This window comes from Triturus cristatus, chromosome 6 (genome assembly GCF_964204655.1).
Source record: "Triturus cristatus chromosome 6, aTriCri1.1, whole genome shotgun sequence".
NCBI lineage: Eukaryota > Metazoa > Chordata > Amphibia > Caudata > Salamandridae > Triturus > Triturus cristatus.
In genome coordinates this window covers 971,063,773-971,080,028 of record NC_140589.1, presented here as the reverse complement: position 1 = coordinate 971,080,028, position 16,256 = coordinate 971,063,773, and positions in this window count along the sequence as shown.

Below are 16,256 nucleotides of genomic sequence, written 5' to 3'. Positions count from 1 at the left end.
TCTTAATACCCCAAGCCAACCTGTCTACCAGAACAAAAGAGCAACGCCTCCTGTGTGTGCCCAACATTTGACCTTCAAAGGCGGCTTCCCCTTTAAAGGTTATTTTTTGGGTCCACACACTGTGTGGCTTCCTGACAGGGCTACATAGCACCTCTTTCACTGGCAAGCCTCTATTGTTTCCTTTTCTGAGAGTCGTTCTTTCCAGGAGGGCAGAAGGCTTTCTTGTGGCCAGCATCTGTGAATGGCCACTGGAAAACTTGGACAGTAGAGTGGCAGCATTCTAAAGTTGCCTTTTATTCAACAGTTACTTTAAATTCGACTTGAGCATCAAGTTGGGTTTAACATAACAATATATTTTGATACTTTGAAGTACCAACTTTAGTAGTCTCATTCAGGAGGAGTTATCACAAATGAGCTGTTATCATGTAACTCTGTATTTGCTAATGTGGCTGCTAGCCACCAATTTGTTTTTTTTTCTCTTAGGACATATGGAAATATATGTCCTACTTTCTAAGATATAGCACCCTGCCTTAGGACTCGATAGACTTACCTTAGGGCTGACTTATATATATTCAAAATGGAGGTCTGCACATTCTCATTAGTTTAAATCGCAAAGTCGAATTAGTAGTTTTAGAACTGCTCCACTAGTCTGCAGTCGCAGGCTGAAAGACATGTTTCACTTTGTCACATTCATGGTGGCACAATAAACGCTACAGCCCATAAGGGGCACTTTAAATTTCAGGCCTTGGGTACCCCAGCTGCCCTATAATAAAGGCAACTGGTTGATCTTGGCCCTCATCATGTACCTGTGCCAACACTGCCCCAATCCCATGTTGAGAAGCATCTGTTTAGACAATGATCTCTTTCCTAAAATCTGGTACCTTTAGAACAGTTGCTGAGCACACTGATTCTTTGTAGGTGTCAAAGGCTTTTGGCACTGCTCAGCCTAGATAGCTCTTTTGGATTGCTTAATAGAAGTGAGGACTGTCAGTGGTGCTGGTGCAGTTCAGGTCATTCAATTCCCCCCTGCTTCCACAGACAGAATGATTTCTCAGTCACACGCACATTCACACATCACACGTTGGTGGGGCCCATAACACCAACATTCATTCTCTCAAACTATCCGTGCCTACAAAGGGACATCAATCCCGAACTACAACTTATTCTTTTGATAGAGGAAAACCACTTCTCCTGTATTACCCCAATACTTCCTCCATCAAGAGGTCGACTGAATCATTTAGTTGTTTATTTGTTCAATGACCCTTTACTCTCAATTCTTAATCAATAAACATTTTAGTGGAAATAATCACCCGACATAGTAATTCAAATAATGATTTTCTTTATCTAAATTATATGCAGGTTAAATCCTAATAATGCAATATCATCTTTTGTCATATTTACCTATTCTGGCTATTTGTCGTTTTCTAAGTCAGAACTGGTCCTCCATGAATTCGTCAGAGTTTTATCATATAAAGTCACCGTCCTCTCCGTCAGCTTAAGGATCTCTGATCATCGATTCTCCGTCAGTAGCTTCTGGTAATGCCCTCTCTAGTCTACCAATATTTATACCAAAATTTACATATCAATGATACATTTTCTCATTTTACAGAAATCCGATTGGACGAATTCAATTACATCTCAGTACATTAAGAAACATTTTCAAATTCTCTCATAGGGAAAAAGTCTCCAAGCATATGTATGGAACGAATGTTCATGATCCTAAATGTATCAGTTGGTTGAAACAGGTTGGGTTCGATAGTTCACTTTCCCTCTTTTGCAACATTTGCTTCACGTTCAGGGGCATTGGCACCTCGCCCAGAGTAGTCTTCATGGGCATGGTCTGACAGGTCACACAAAGGACACGAATGAAGTCAGTGCAGGCGCCTTTCTCCATTGTTCAAATGATGAAGTAATGTACTTTAGTTAGGCTTCAGTCGGCGGCCATCTTTTGGTAGGCCAGAATAGTCAACTTAAGCGAAGAAAACACAAAATTGTAATTAATACACAGAAAATGATTAAACAGTGTAATTCCCTTGCTAATACCCTTATGTGTGTGCATTTATCTAGCCATATGCGACATCCAAAGCAGTTAATGCTGGTTTATTTAAGCGCAAATCACAATAACTTTGCTCAAGCAACATTTATAGTTTTAATATGCATATGAATTTAGTTCACTTATTATTTCAGCCATGCAAATGCATTCCCACGTATATTCTCTTTGTTAATACAGTTGGTTTAGTACTTTCACATCACTCTATTAATTATTATAATTAATCATTAGTTATTTTAATATAAACATATAGAAATGGATTGGGTATATATAAAAAAACATTTTACCCGCTCCATCAGTGCCACATTGATACCATGACCTTTGACAAACTGCCAATAGTACCCAAGCAGGCTTAAAAAGGTTCTGACCTGAGTCTGTGTCTTTGGAGCCTCCCAAGCCAGAATGGTTTGGATCTTGGGCTGAAGAGGTTGTACACAGCTTCCACCTACTGGGGGGCTCAAGTACAAAACTGGGCCTTGCCCTATCTAGCACTTTCTTGCCTTGATAGTCAGCCCTGCCTATTTCAAGGTCTGAAGCACTTCCATGAGGTGGACCAGGTGATCTTCCCAGGTGGAACAAAAAACAGCAATATTATCTAGATATGTTACACTGAAACTTTCCAACCCTGAAAGAACTTTTAGAAGGTGGCATGTGCATTTTTCAACTCAAATGGTTCTGATCTGAAAGTGGTCTTAATGAATTGAAAAGGCTGAGCTCTCCTTATCATCTTGGGTGAGGTCTATCTGCCAGTAAGCTGAAGTTAGGTTAAATGTACTGTAGAACTTTGCAGCCCCTAGCTTATCTATGAGCTAATCAGCTCTGGTAATGGGGTGAGCATGAGTCTTGGTGACTGCATCCTGGCCTCTGTAGTCCATACAGAACTTCATCTCAGGTTTAACCCCCTTGGTTTTTGGCTTGGGTACCAGTACCACTGCACAGGCCCATGGATTACTTGACAGCTCTATCATCCAAACTCTGGCATCTTAGCAACCTCAGCTTTGATGCTAGCCTTGACCTGGTCCATCAACATATAAATATTGCTTTTGACAGGCATGCTGTCACCTGTGTCCACATCGTGGGTACACCAAGTTGTCAGGCTTTGGGTCAATGAAAACAGGCCAGCAGACTGTTGCAGGAGCCTGGTACAATATTTTTTCTGCTCATCTCTTAGAGTAGAGGAGAGGACTACTCCATCCACTGAACCATTGTTACCATTGCTTGACCAGAGGTCAGGGAGAGGTTCACTTTCCTCTTCATATCCTCCATCTGTCACCATGAGCATAGTCATGTCTGCTCTGTCATGGTGAAGTATCAGCCTGTTGACATGGATAACCCTATGTGGGTTCATTGAGGTACCTAAGTCCACCAGTTAGGTGACTTACCTTCTCCAAAATAGGGTAGAACCCAGTACACTTGTCTTGGTGGACTTTAGGAGCTACAGGCTTTAAAACACACCCAACTGTCCTGTTATGTAGTCTACGATTTAGGACTTCTGGTCACACCAGTGCTTCACAAGCTCCTGACTGGCCTCCAAATTCTTGTTTGCCTTCTTCATGTACGCTGCCATCCTTGAGCAAAACACCAGTACACGTTCCACAATATCTTGTTTAGGTTCCTTGATGGACCTCTCCCATTCTTCTCATAGTAGACAGGGTTATCAACGAGGGGTCCCAAAGGACTGAATCCCACTCCTGTTTTTGGTTGCTCCCTACAGGCAAACAGCAGGCATAGTAGGAGAACATCTTATCTTCTTCTGAGTTTCTCTGGTAAACCCATGATAATGTCTTTCATGGTCCTATTGAATCTTTCAATTAAACCATTTCCATTGGGATGGTTGTGGCTGGTGAACTTACAGTTAACACCGCACTCAAACTAGATTGATTTCAGATAGGCAGCTATAAAATTGTTCCCCCGGGCTGGGATGACTTCTTTAGGGAACTCAGCTCTGGTGATATACCCAGCAGGGCCCTAACCATAGAAGCAGCAATCACTGACATGAGTGGCGCTGCTTCTGGGTACCTAGTGACATGGTTCACTACCACTAGGATGTACCTGCCCCCAGGTGCAGTTTGTGGGTCTAGGGGGCTACCAATATCAATACCCACACTCTCTAATGAGCCTAAACCACAGTAAGTGGTATCAGGGGAGCCTTTGGCTTGCCCTTTGTCTTGCCGCTGTCTTGACAAGTGACACAGGAGCGACATAACTCCTTCCCTTTCTCAGACATCTGGGCCGGTAAAAGTGATTGACTAAGCTTTCTAAAGTTTTGGTCTGCCCCAGATGACCAGCTAAGGGGATGTCATGGGCTGGGTTAAGAAGAAATTCTGTGTATTCTTTGGGGAATACTACTCTCATCGTAGCACCCAGTTTGGGGGTCTCTTGCCTCTCTATACAGGACTCCCTCCACTGAGTATACACCTTATGGGTACCACTAACATCTCCTGGGTCATTCCTACAGACTCCAGTGTCCCAGTGTCCCTTGACTTTTCTTCAAGGCCTTTTGTGATTTAGTGGAGACACACCCAGCAGTACTCCATGAGTCCTTCTCTCCACCCCTGTTCACACAGAACATTCACAGTACTTTTCCAGCACACACTGTTAGGAATTACACATGAAGCTTAACCAATTCTGGAACCACAGAATGACAGGAAGCAAGACCTGTGAGTTGAGGTTATGGTCTCACACATACACCTTGAAGTTGTGCAAAACATTAGAAAATGGATATATAGTTTTGTTTGTTTTATTTTTCTAAATGCTTAAATACCATTGGTGTATTGGAAGTGAATTGTAAGAATAACTAAAGCCTTGTGTTTACTAAACAGACTTATTTGTAAGCACGACTAAGGCCTTCAAGTTCTCTTCACATGTGCTGTCACACCCGTTTTCCATGTGCAGCACTCTGTCAGTTGATCATGAGTCATACTCTCTCCACATGTGCTGCCACACCCATTTTCCATGTGCAGCACCCTGTCAGTGGATGATGAGTCATACATCCTGCACAAGTAAACCCCACCCCTCCCAGAGCTATAAAAAGAAACATCTCTCTAGCGGAAACGCTTGGCCTCATTGTTTCTTCCGCCACATCATTCCAGCGTGTAAAGGTCTTCGGCTCCTGTCTTCTCCAGCTTCAGTTCCTGGCTTCGTTCTTCCCCTCCCAGACAGCTCAAGTTCCTGCCTTCGCTGACTTCGGTTGCCTGGACAACCTTCCAGAGTCCCGCATCATTTCCTGGTTTCCCGCGAGAGCTGTAAGGAAAAAGAAAAAGGACAAAGTTAAATGAAGGTTTTTCTTTTTGTATTCGCGTCTTGCTGATGCCATCCCAAGAACAATCAGGTACTTTTTAAACTTCAAATCTTATGCAGTAGAGACTTCTGTGAACGAACAATAATTCACGGACCAGAACTATTCTTTTGGCATGTAATGCTTGCCGTCTGTAGAAAGCAGGAATTCTAATTGAATCAGAACATTGGTTAAAGACAGTAAGCAATAATATTTAACCCTGTGATAGCTAATACATGTGAACAAACTGGTTGTTAGGATTAGAGCAAATTTTTCTTGTTTCTTTCTTTAGTGCATGAGTAAATTAAGAAATCTCATTTAAAGAATAATCCCAACAATATTTGGAAAAGCAGATACAGTCTAAAAGGGTCATAGACTGTTTTGAGAGGTATACAGAAATCATAGACATTGGATGATTAGTGTGTTGTATAATATGATAGCAAATAGAACATATAACTGAACAGTTGTATATCATTTGTTGTTTGGATAAACATACGGTAATGCAAATAGTGCCAGACAGTGCTGAAGAAAGAAGAAGCTTGTCAGGTCATCAGAAGTGCACCAAACCAGAGATTGCTGTGTTTGTTATCTCCCTTTTTTATTTTATCCAATTCCCCTTTCCCCTGGGATTCTTTCTTTGCCCAAAGTGTTTTTAATCACTTTGGTGGAGGTAGGGTCTTGGGGGTATTGGGAGCCAGCGTCTCATTCCCTCAAAGGAACAACCTGGTTTTCAGGTGAGTGGTTTCCTAACACACACTACACTGGGATGACAGGGGAAACAGCTACCTTCTTTGGGTTAGCAACCCCTCCCCACTCAAAGTTGACCATAGCCATGGAATGGGACTATGTAACATTGTCAGAGTTGACTATATGGTGCGCCTCATCTGCAATTATTTAGTTTGGGGAAGCAAATATGACCAAGGTTATGCTGGCACCTGTATCTCTCAGAGCCTTCACTTCAACCCCATTGATTATTGGCCACTGACTATTCTTTTCCATGCTTGGAGGCCAGTGAGCCAGGGTTCAATGTCCTCCCTACCCAGGGAAACTAAGGTGGCCTCAGAGTACCTTATTGGAACTCCCAGGAACAATTTCCACCCCTCCATACACTGGTAATGGCCTAGAAATGGCCACCAGTGGGTAACTTCTTGGTGCACAAAGCATCTACCCTCAGGTGCCCTGGCTTCTGACTGTCATAGCACACCCCAGCCTTTAAATGATCATAATTGTTTCCAAGTTATCCGCTCCCCTTGGAATGTGATGTGGCTCTGGGCTCCCCCGTTTTGCATTCTTTCGGGACTCTTTAGGGTCTCCTTTTTATCCTTGCCCCCTTCTTTCCCCTGAAGCAGGAGCCTGTCTCCCTTTCTTAGGATCACCTCCATGTGACTCTTGGGCACTCCAGTGCATACCCGCTCATCAGCTACTTTGCCCAACACTCTAGGATTAGATAACATAAAATCTATTAGATGTTGGTGTAACTTCTCTGAGGTACATTCAGTAAATATGTGCTCTTTTACCACTAAATTGTAGAACCCCTTCTAGGTTTCCACTTTGTTACCATTAATCTAGCCCTCCACTGACCTCACAGAAGCATGCACAAAGTCCACCCATGTCTGTGTAGCATTGCCCTGGAAAGCCATCCCATTCAGTTTGTCTATCACTGGCGGTAGTTTATTTGCCAAGATGCAGTCAATGAGCATCAGGGGACTGACAATGACCCTCATCTAGGCCATTCTCTCACCTCTATTACAGGGAGACACAATCCATAGGCTGGACAAAGTTCTGCACATGTGCATGAGTTATCCTGCATAACTGTCCTGGCAGACACTTCTCTGGGGAAACCAGCCTTTCCTTGATCATTGTCTGGCTGGCACTGGTTTCCTTCAGTGCAGTGACAGGGACCACATACATGGTGATCTTGTGAAAGTGATGACTCGCACACTGAGGGTTCACCAGCTTAGTCCCTGGGTCCATCTTCAAACTATGGGGCACTAGGGCATGTTCTGCCCTCTACTCCTGGGAATTACCTCCCCACAAGGCCATGTTGACCACCCCTGAGGAGTTCCCATCAGTAGATGGTTTCATGGCATAGATAGGACCCCGCTGTCTGTGCCCTAACTGGAAGCGGTCAAAATACTTGGGCTGGAAAAATGGTGCCGTGGGCCACCACCCATCAGAACCTTTCCCCAGTCTAAGAGGGGGCCTGGGAATCATTTCTGCCATATTACTTTGCAGCCATTTAAAAAAGAGATTTTAGTCCTCATATATGACATAGATAGGAGTACAACCAAAGTACAATCCAGCAATATTTGCAAAATATCATTTCTTATTCCTAACCCACATTTACAAATACCATCTGTTTGAATCAATGCTGCCTTTATTTTTTCTTCCGTCTTCCAAGGATTAATACCAACTCGGACCCTTAGAATTTCATGTCTTACTCATTGATTGGGCAAGATATCCAAGTACGGGAACCAAACTTCATTTGCCCATGAGCTTTTTAGCCACTGGGCTGATTTTTTCACTTTCATATATTCTAAGTCCAATGATTTTTAATATATCTGCCCTTGCTCTCTAAGCATTCTCTTTGTGAAATCTACTTCAAGGGATTGCTGCGAAAGTCTCACCTTAAGGCGCACTGCTATTTTCTGGAGATTTCTTCTTACATCCTTTGCCCATTTAAGGCTACTAGATTGAATCTCCTCTCTGCACCATTGTGAGACCTTTTGCACACCACCCGGGTCCTGGCGTTTCCAGAATCTTACCAAAGACATTTGAGATTGAATGCTCCATGCTGTTAATCCTAGCTCCATTCTGATAGGTTGGATCATTGTGCAGCTTGGTAATGACAATAGCATTTTTACGATCTTTCCTTCTTCACGATCCCACCCGCATTTACCGCTAAGGTAAACAACCTCTGCCCCATACAATACTTACGGGGGGATCATTGCTTCAAATGCCTTTAACAGAGGTTTATGTGACATATTACCATATTCTTTAATACATTTTTTCAGTCCTCAGACTGAAGAGAAGGCTTTCGCTTTTTGAGCCTCCAGGTGAGTGCACCATTTTAGTGCACTATCAAATCAGAGGCCCAAGTATCTTTATTCTTTAACTATCTCCAATTTGTCTTGACCTAAAAATCAGTTAAAATTCTTACCTCTCTTCCCAAAGCATAAAACCTTTGTTTTTTCCATATTTACAGTTAAAAACTTTTTATCACAATAGCTCTTAAAAACATTTAGTTTCCTTTGGAGTCCTAGCTCTGTTTGGTCAAGGCTCACAAGATCATCTGCGTATAGAAGGCAGGACACTTTGTTTCCACTCATTCTAGGGCTTGCACTTCTTTCTACTTCTAATACTGCAGGGAGGTCTGCTAAGAAGATTGCAAATAATAAGGGGGCTAAAACGCACCCCTGTCAAAGACCATTCCCTACAGTTATCTTATGAGTCAATGACCCTTCTGGGTCTCTAATTACCCGGGCCCAATTTCCTCTATGTAACTCTTTTAGGATCATCAATATGCCATCCGGGATTCCATATTTTTTAAAATCTAACCCGAGGCAATTACGATCCACAGAGTCAAAAGCTGCCCGAAAGCCGACAAAGCAACAATACCGCTTTCCATTTTGCTCTATCGATTTCTGGGACAAATGGAATTGTAGTAGTATTTGTAGTATTCAACCACAATCCATTGATGTACTAAGAACATTTCTACATATCTTTTCAAGACGAAGTTTGAAACGCAAAATAAGTACTTTGCAAGAATTGGATCCATGCAAGGTTAGAAAGCATACAAATTTGGAGGGACACTCAGTATCTTTCATCATTTCAGGAAGCAAGCTGTACACCTCTCAACAATCCAAACTCCAGTTTGGAGATTGTACTATGGGAAAATTCCTGCTTTATGTTTAGGAGAAATTAATAGAGCACTTTTGTATAGTACTGTGGAAGAGGTAGAAAAGGTTTGTGATGATGTGCAGTTTCGTTTCTTTTGTCCAGAACAGGACTCTAAGGTAAATGAAGAGTTGATAACAGGAGGAGTTGCAGAACAGGACACTGGTATTATAGTTGATAGCTTTGAAGAAGAGATTAAAAAATGTAACACAATGTGCTCTGAAAAACCAGAGTATGTTTGTATATGTTGCTGACACACTCAATACAAGATTAAAATATGGACTGCTGCTTGTATTAAAAAGGTGAAAAAGAAAATAATGAGAACTGAGGAAAGTTTGCTGTGTACTTATTTGTAGAGAAATGCTTTAACTTGTCCTCATAGCAAGTTATATTGAATTGAAGAGGATTTAAATTGCGCATTGCTGCCGCAGCACCAAGGCGTCCCAGCGCTGCCCAAGTACAAATGACCAGAGAACGGCTAAGGAGAGGAATTATGAATTGAATTGAAGAAGATTTAATTGACTTGAAGATGATTTAAATATGTAAGTACTGCTACAATAAATTAGTTGATAATAAAATGTGTGCTGGAGCTGTGCATAACAAGTTAGTACTGGTTGCCATTCTAGAACCACTTCAAGGCTTAAATGCTTATGAGTAAATTCTTATCCAAAGTATACTTCCATTTCAGGCTATAGTCCATATGGCACCAAAGACAGACAAGTTACCACCTACAGAGCTGAAGAAAGGTCTAAAAGGTAGAGAACTGTACTGGTTTGTTAGTGTTTTCTCAGAATAGTCAGCAGGATGCTCAATAATGTTTAATGACAATGCTAGTACTATGAGAGAAAGAGGATGTGGATATCAATGAATTATTTAGTTTAAGTTCAAAATGGAACAATAAATGTGAACATTGTGAATTCACCTACGGCACTGAAATAATTTGGATTAATTCCTGTACTTGACGTTACCAGATTGTAAAGCTGTGGCCTTTAAAAATTTTACCAAAAACACCCATTAAGAAAAGACTTGTACAAACTGCAGATTAGAACTTACTTGAATGTTGATAGTACAAACGTATGGGAAATATGTCATAGTCATGTTACAATGATGCAGAGTGGATGGTAGTAAATAAGAAACTGAAATTAAAAACTTTGTAGCTGGACAAAATTCCATTTTGCAAAGGAGTTTCACAACTATAGCAAACATATTTCATGAAGGAGTTAATATAACCTCTACACATTGCACAATATATTAAATATGTAAAAGAGGATGGACAGAGTGGAATGACATCAAGACTACGTAAAAAGTGAACAAACTGTTATCTGCTATTTCTAGAACCAAAGTTCTAAGGACAACTTAGGATAACAAAATGTGTTATTGTGTTGAAATGTATATGAATTATGAGTTTCTGAGACATTATTCGGCCTATTAGGGGTATTGTCTACAGCAAGTTGCTATAAATGAAATACTTTTTTTAACTGGAAGAAAGGAATTTATAAAAGATTGCAGGACTATATTCTGTTACTACAGATAAAAACTAAACAAAGGTACTATAATACAAGCAGCCTTAATTTGTATCTATTAAGTCTCTTCACCACTTCACCATTGTATCTTGCTTTGGTTCCATAAAAGTAACTATAACTCACACCCTGGCCATGCACAGTTTCTGCATCAATAATTCCACTGTAAATGTTGTAGTAATAATATCAATGATGCTATAGAAGATATCATCAATGATGTAATATATGGGATAAATAGCTGTGCATGGTGAGGGTACGAGTTATAGCTACCTTAGGATACAAGTTATAATTACTTTAAATAACTAGCTATAACAGCTGCATTTCTATGGTTTTGTACATGTAAATTTAGAACCTTTGGTTTTTTAAGTGAATTTCTAAGGTTTTATAAATGTCAATTCTACCTTGTTTTTTCAGTGAATTTCTGTAGTTTTTTTTAATGCAACAGGGGTTGCCCTGCCCATCCCACACTGCACACAGCCTTCAGACGTGCACAGTGGGGGCGGGGGGGGGGGGTTGGCTGTAGGGCCTAGCTTGCAGCCAGGCCCTGCAGCCAACCCCAAACCCCGCATGCATCCAGCCACATACTGCACATGGCCTTTTTGTCTGAGTGGGTCTGTGTGTGTGTGTGAGTGTCTGAGTGGCTGCATGAGTCTCTGAGTCAGTCTGTGAGAGGGTATGTGAGTGTCTGAGTGGGTCTGTGATGGGTATGTCAGTATGTGTGTAAAGTTTGTGTGGGTATGTGAGTGGTTTTGAGGGTTTGTGAGTGGGTGTGTGAGTGACTCTATAGGTATGTGAGTGTTGTGTGGGTATTTAAATGGGAGAGTGAGTGGGTGTGTGAAAGCTCTGGGGGTCTGTGGGTGGGTGTGTGAATAGTTTTTAGGGTCTGTGAGTGGGTCTTAGGGATGTGCTTTGGGGGCTAACTACCCTTCCTGTTACCTTAAGTAAGTCCCACACAGCAGGATTGCTGAGAGGTTGTCAGAGGCTGCACCCTCTTTTTCCACCACTCTGCAAACCTTCCTCCTGGCACACTATTATTAGGGGGATGAAGTCCCCTTGGCTATTGTGGGTCCTTGGGGGTCAACTAGCCCTTCTGGTACCTCCAGTAAGACCCACACAGCTAGATTGCTTAGAGGTCGTCACAAGCCACGACCCCTTTATCCACCTCTCTGCAAATGTACATCCTGGTGCATTGCTGCTTAGAGGAACAAGTTCACTTTAGTCTTGGGGCCCTCAGGAGGCAAGGGAACGTCATCCCCCCACCAGCAGTGCACAGAGAGGCACGTTTGCAAAGTGATGGAGAAAGAAGCAGGGCCTCCGGGGAGTTGCCGGTCCTTTTTTTTTTTGTAAGGGAAGGGTGTCTGCATAACTCCATCCCCGGGGCCAGGCATTTTAACCTCTTCAGTGCCCCGCCCTTTCCATGCCCTGTGCCGGGCGTTTCATTAGCAGGCGGGGTTCATGACGAGATAGTCTCGTCATGGGCACAGCGCAACCGCGCTCCATGACGAGACTATCTCGTCATGGGCACTGAAGGGGTTAAGAATGGAGGGGGGGCTGTGTGGCGCCCCTCCCCAAGACTATTTCATCCACGGGTACCCAATGCCCCTGGTGCTTTCTTTTTTTCCCTTCCCTGGGCCTATTTTGGCTCTGGGGACCCCATCCACAAGGGCCTGCCCTTTCTTTTCTCTTTTTTTTATGCTTCCTTAGGCTGACCAAAGCCTGGCCTCATTACTGGGTGCTCTAGTTCCACCCAGCGCACCCAGTTTTTTTTCACATTGGGGACCGTGGTCCCTGCTGGCTCCCAGCCCCCTGCAGGAGCCAGCATTGCTTTTGGACAGATGAGCTGCTAAAATACAGCTCCTTCTGTCCAAAAGAAGTTCTGCTTTTTACATGCTCTCGCTTCAATGAAGCAGAGCAGTGTTTGCTCTCGCTTGGTGGGAGTGGTGCTACCACCAAGCCATAGCAAACATCAATGTCCTGAGGGTGGGCACCCCGGGACATTACAGGAGCTGGCCCTGGGGTGTGGCGGTCCCCAGGGCCATCCAGGGCTCAATGTGAATTAAGCCCCGGGAAGATGGCCATCCTATTTCATTTTAAAGAGTTTCCTTGGGAAGGTGTCAATCCCCAGGGCTGCTCCAGGCTGCCAGAGCCCCCATGCATTGATATTTCATTTAGCCCCAGGGAGGTGGTGGTCACTGGGTTGCTGGGGGTGGCATGGCCCCCTGCATTTGTCAAATTTAGCCCCAGGGAGGGATCAGCACTGGAGGTGTGGGGAGGCCCTACGGGCTTCCCCGCATTCATTTTATTCAAAAGCCCCTGCGAGGTGTCGGCCCCCGCATTTCTATAAAAACTGCCCCCAGGACCTGACTCAACCGGGGGCCCATATTTAATGAAACGCAGTAGTCTGCACTTCATTTAAAAAAAAAAATTCAGCGGGAGTCACAGATCCAGTGCGACTTCCGCCAAATTTGTTTTGTTTTTTAATTTTTGGCCTTGAGAGGTCCATAGAGTCCTAGGGGGTCAGGGTGTTTCTACACTGCCCCCTTTTCTTTTTTTTATCTTTTTCCTGTGACACAGTTCTACCGAGTCAGAAGATGGCTGCCAATACTTCCTGGTTTGAAGTGTTGGCAGCCAATCAGATCTTAGCACGAGATTGGGAGGGGTCGGTGATCCACCGCGTCCCTATATATACAACTGGGATTTTTTTTTATTTATTTCTCCGCATCTACTGAACGAATTTACCCAAATCACAAAAAGACACATCCCTGAAACAACATCTACTTTCCTGCAAATTTGGTGTAATTCCGTTCGGCATTTCGGGCTCTAGCAGTGTCTAAAGGTTCTATGTGAATTAAAATGGGCAAAACGCACTTTTAACTCCCCCTGGTTGTTAGCCCCTGCTTGACGGATCACCCCGAAACTTTCAAGATAGTAACTGAAGTAAGCGTCATATTCGTTTTGAAAAATTTGTGAAGATTCGTCAAACGGCGCCAAAGTTATTGGCAAAACAAAAAATGCTTTTCCTATGGAAACTAGGTCTTAACTAATATATAGCCTTGGGTGATGGGTTCCCCAGGACCATAATAGGCTTGTGGATACAGACCCCCTCCACACTAAAAAAAATGCTCGTGGGTGATGGGTTTCCCAGGACTATAATGGGCTCGAGGACGCAGCCCTACTCTACCTTAAAAAAAATGCCCCTGTGGGTGGGGTCCCCAGGGCCTAACGAGGCTTGGGGAGGGGGGTCATGTGGTCCCCCTCCTCTTTAAAACAACAAGGCCCTGAGGATATGGCCCCTTCAGTGGCCCAATATGATTTGGAGAGGAGAGGCTTCTGTAAAACTTTATTCCTTTATCAGATCTTTCTACATTCCTTTATTTTCACAACTGCTTGTAAAGTTTCAACATTTAGATAATGGGGAAAGCAAGAAACAGGAGATAGCAAAAAGAAAAATACAATAACCAGGGTGATATTATCAAAATTATACAGGCCAAGGTTAAAATGTGTAAATCAAGATTAAGCATAGGACATATGTTAATTTAAACATAATATCAAGAAGCCAAACAAATAAGGATTTAGGCATTAGACAGTAATAATGGGTGACATTACATGTTATGCAATCTCATCCCCCTGTTCTGAATCCTTTCACTGCCTGGTGTAAGATACTTGAATCTTATTACTAGGATGAACAGTCATGTTCTGTAGCCAAGTGATTGCATATTTGCTTTTTTTACTGCTAGGAATGAACCATTGGAGATATAACTTAAGGTAACTTAAGAACTGAGTTCACAGAAGCAGCAACCAAGTACAGTCCCAGATGGTTCCATTTGTAGCCCTATCTGTAGCCAAAAGTTTAAGATCTTAAAGAAGCAGCTATGGGAAAGGATGAATACATTAGAAGGGTAAGGACTGCTAATGGGGTGCAGAGATGGTTGGACTCATTTCACATCTTTATGTACCAGCTGAGTACGTCAACAAATCTTACTAAATCCTTCACCATGAATTGCAGACTGAAAATACCTAAATATAGGGGTCACCAACTTCACTTACTCGGCTGAGCTCAGTTACAAGAGTCACTTATTTTGGGATCTTAATAGATTGGTCCTTCTCAATTCAATCAAGCTTTATTCGGCAATTAAGTCATAAAAGCACATTTACAAACATTGCATAAAACAATTAATAAATTACCTAAAAAAAATTAAGATTACTATTAAATCTATAAACAACCGTCAAACAAGCTATTTTTTAAAACAATGAGAAAAAAGCATAATTTGTAGGGCCAGCCCGTAAGCACTTATATTACACAAGTATTAACATGTTGTAGCTAAGTGGTTACACTACTTTGGTTACCTTCATATAATAACTACTTCAGGTAAATTTAACTGAGTACAGTTTTGTTTTGGGGGGGGAATTACAGCGTGCCTCAGAGCTTTTGACCTTATGCCCCAGGCCCACCCTAAAAATTTAGCCACGGCTATACAGATCGGGGGTGCGGAATCTGTGCACAGAATGCGAAGGGCTATAGCATATCTTCTGATACCCAGAAGTCTACAGATTGGTTTTATCCATATTCCCCGGGGTGCTGCATACATTGGACAGAAAAATAATACATGTCCTACAGTTTCGCATTCTTCAACACATCTATAACATTTGTCGTTCTTGGTTCCTTGTACCCCCCATCTAGAGGTGAGTTCTGCAACGGGAAGAGTGCCCACCCGTATCTGGAAATATAGTTTACGATCTAAAGATTTTTCAATAGTATCCCAGTACTTTTCTAGGGAAGGATAGGCTTTTAAATCAAGAAAACGGCATGATAGATGGGTGGAAAAGCCTTGAAATATTTCCATCTTATAGACCCATTCCCAATACATTATTTTCAACTTGTCTTTGGATGGGAAAACAGCATTTGCAGGATCTTTCCAAAGTTCAATCAAGCCTATACTACCCAAAAGAGATTTAATTCCCTGTAACCAAGTTATTTTGTGGAACCTATCAGATTCTATTATATCCACGAAGCCACTCCTGTAATGGGCAAGTTTGTCTGTACACCATAGCCGACGCCAGTATAGTATTGGACGAAGCTTCACCAGATGTTTAAGTGGTTTTTTGCCAAGGTCCAATAGTAAAGGTCGCAATGGCGTGCTAGAAGGTAGATTTGTGATCTTGCGTAAAAACGCATTTTCTAGTACCTTCAGGCTATTCAAATTACCGAAGCCCCAGAGCTCAGCCCCATAGAGGCATGAGCTGAGGACCTTCGTCCCATAGATTTCTAAAGCTGGGGAGATTGGCTTTGTGAATGAAGTTTTTAATCTAGACAGAAGAGCACCTGATTTTTGTTTGTGTTGTAGCACGGCGCGATCTAACTGGCAGCCCCTGCGCATGTCTTTCTGTAGTGTTATGCCCAGGTATGTAAATGAGGAGACCTCCTCCAGGGGTAGCTTATTCATATAAATTTTTCCTTTAAAGGATTTGTGGGCATTAAATGACATGAACTTCGTTTTTCCCGTGTTAACTT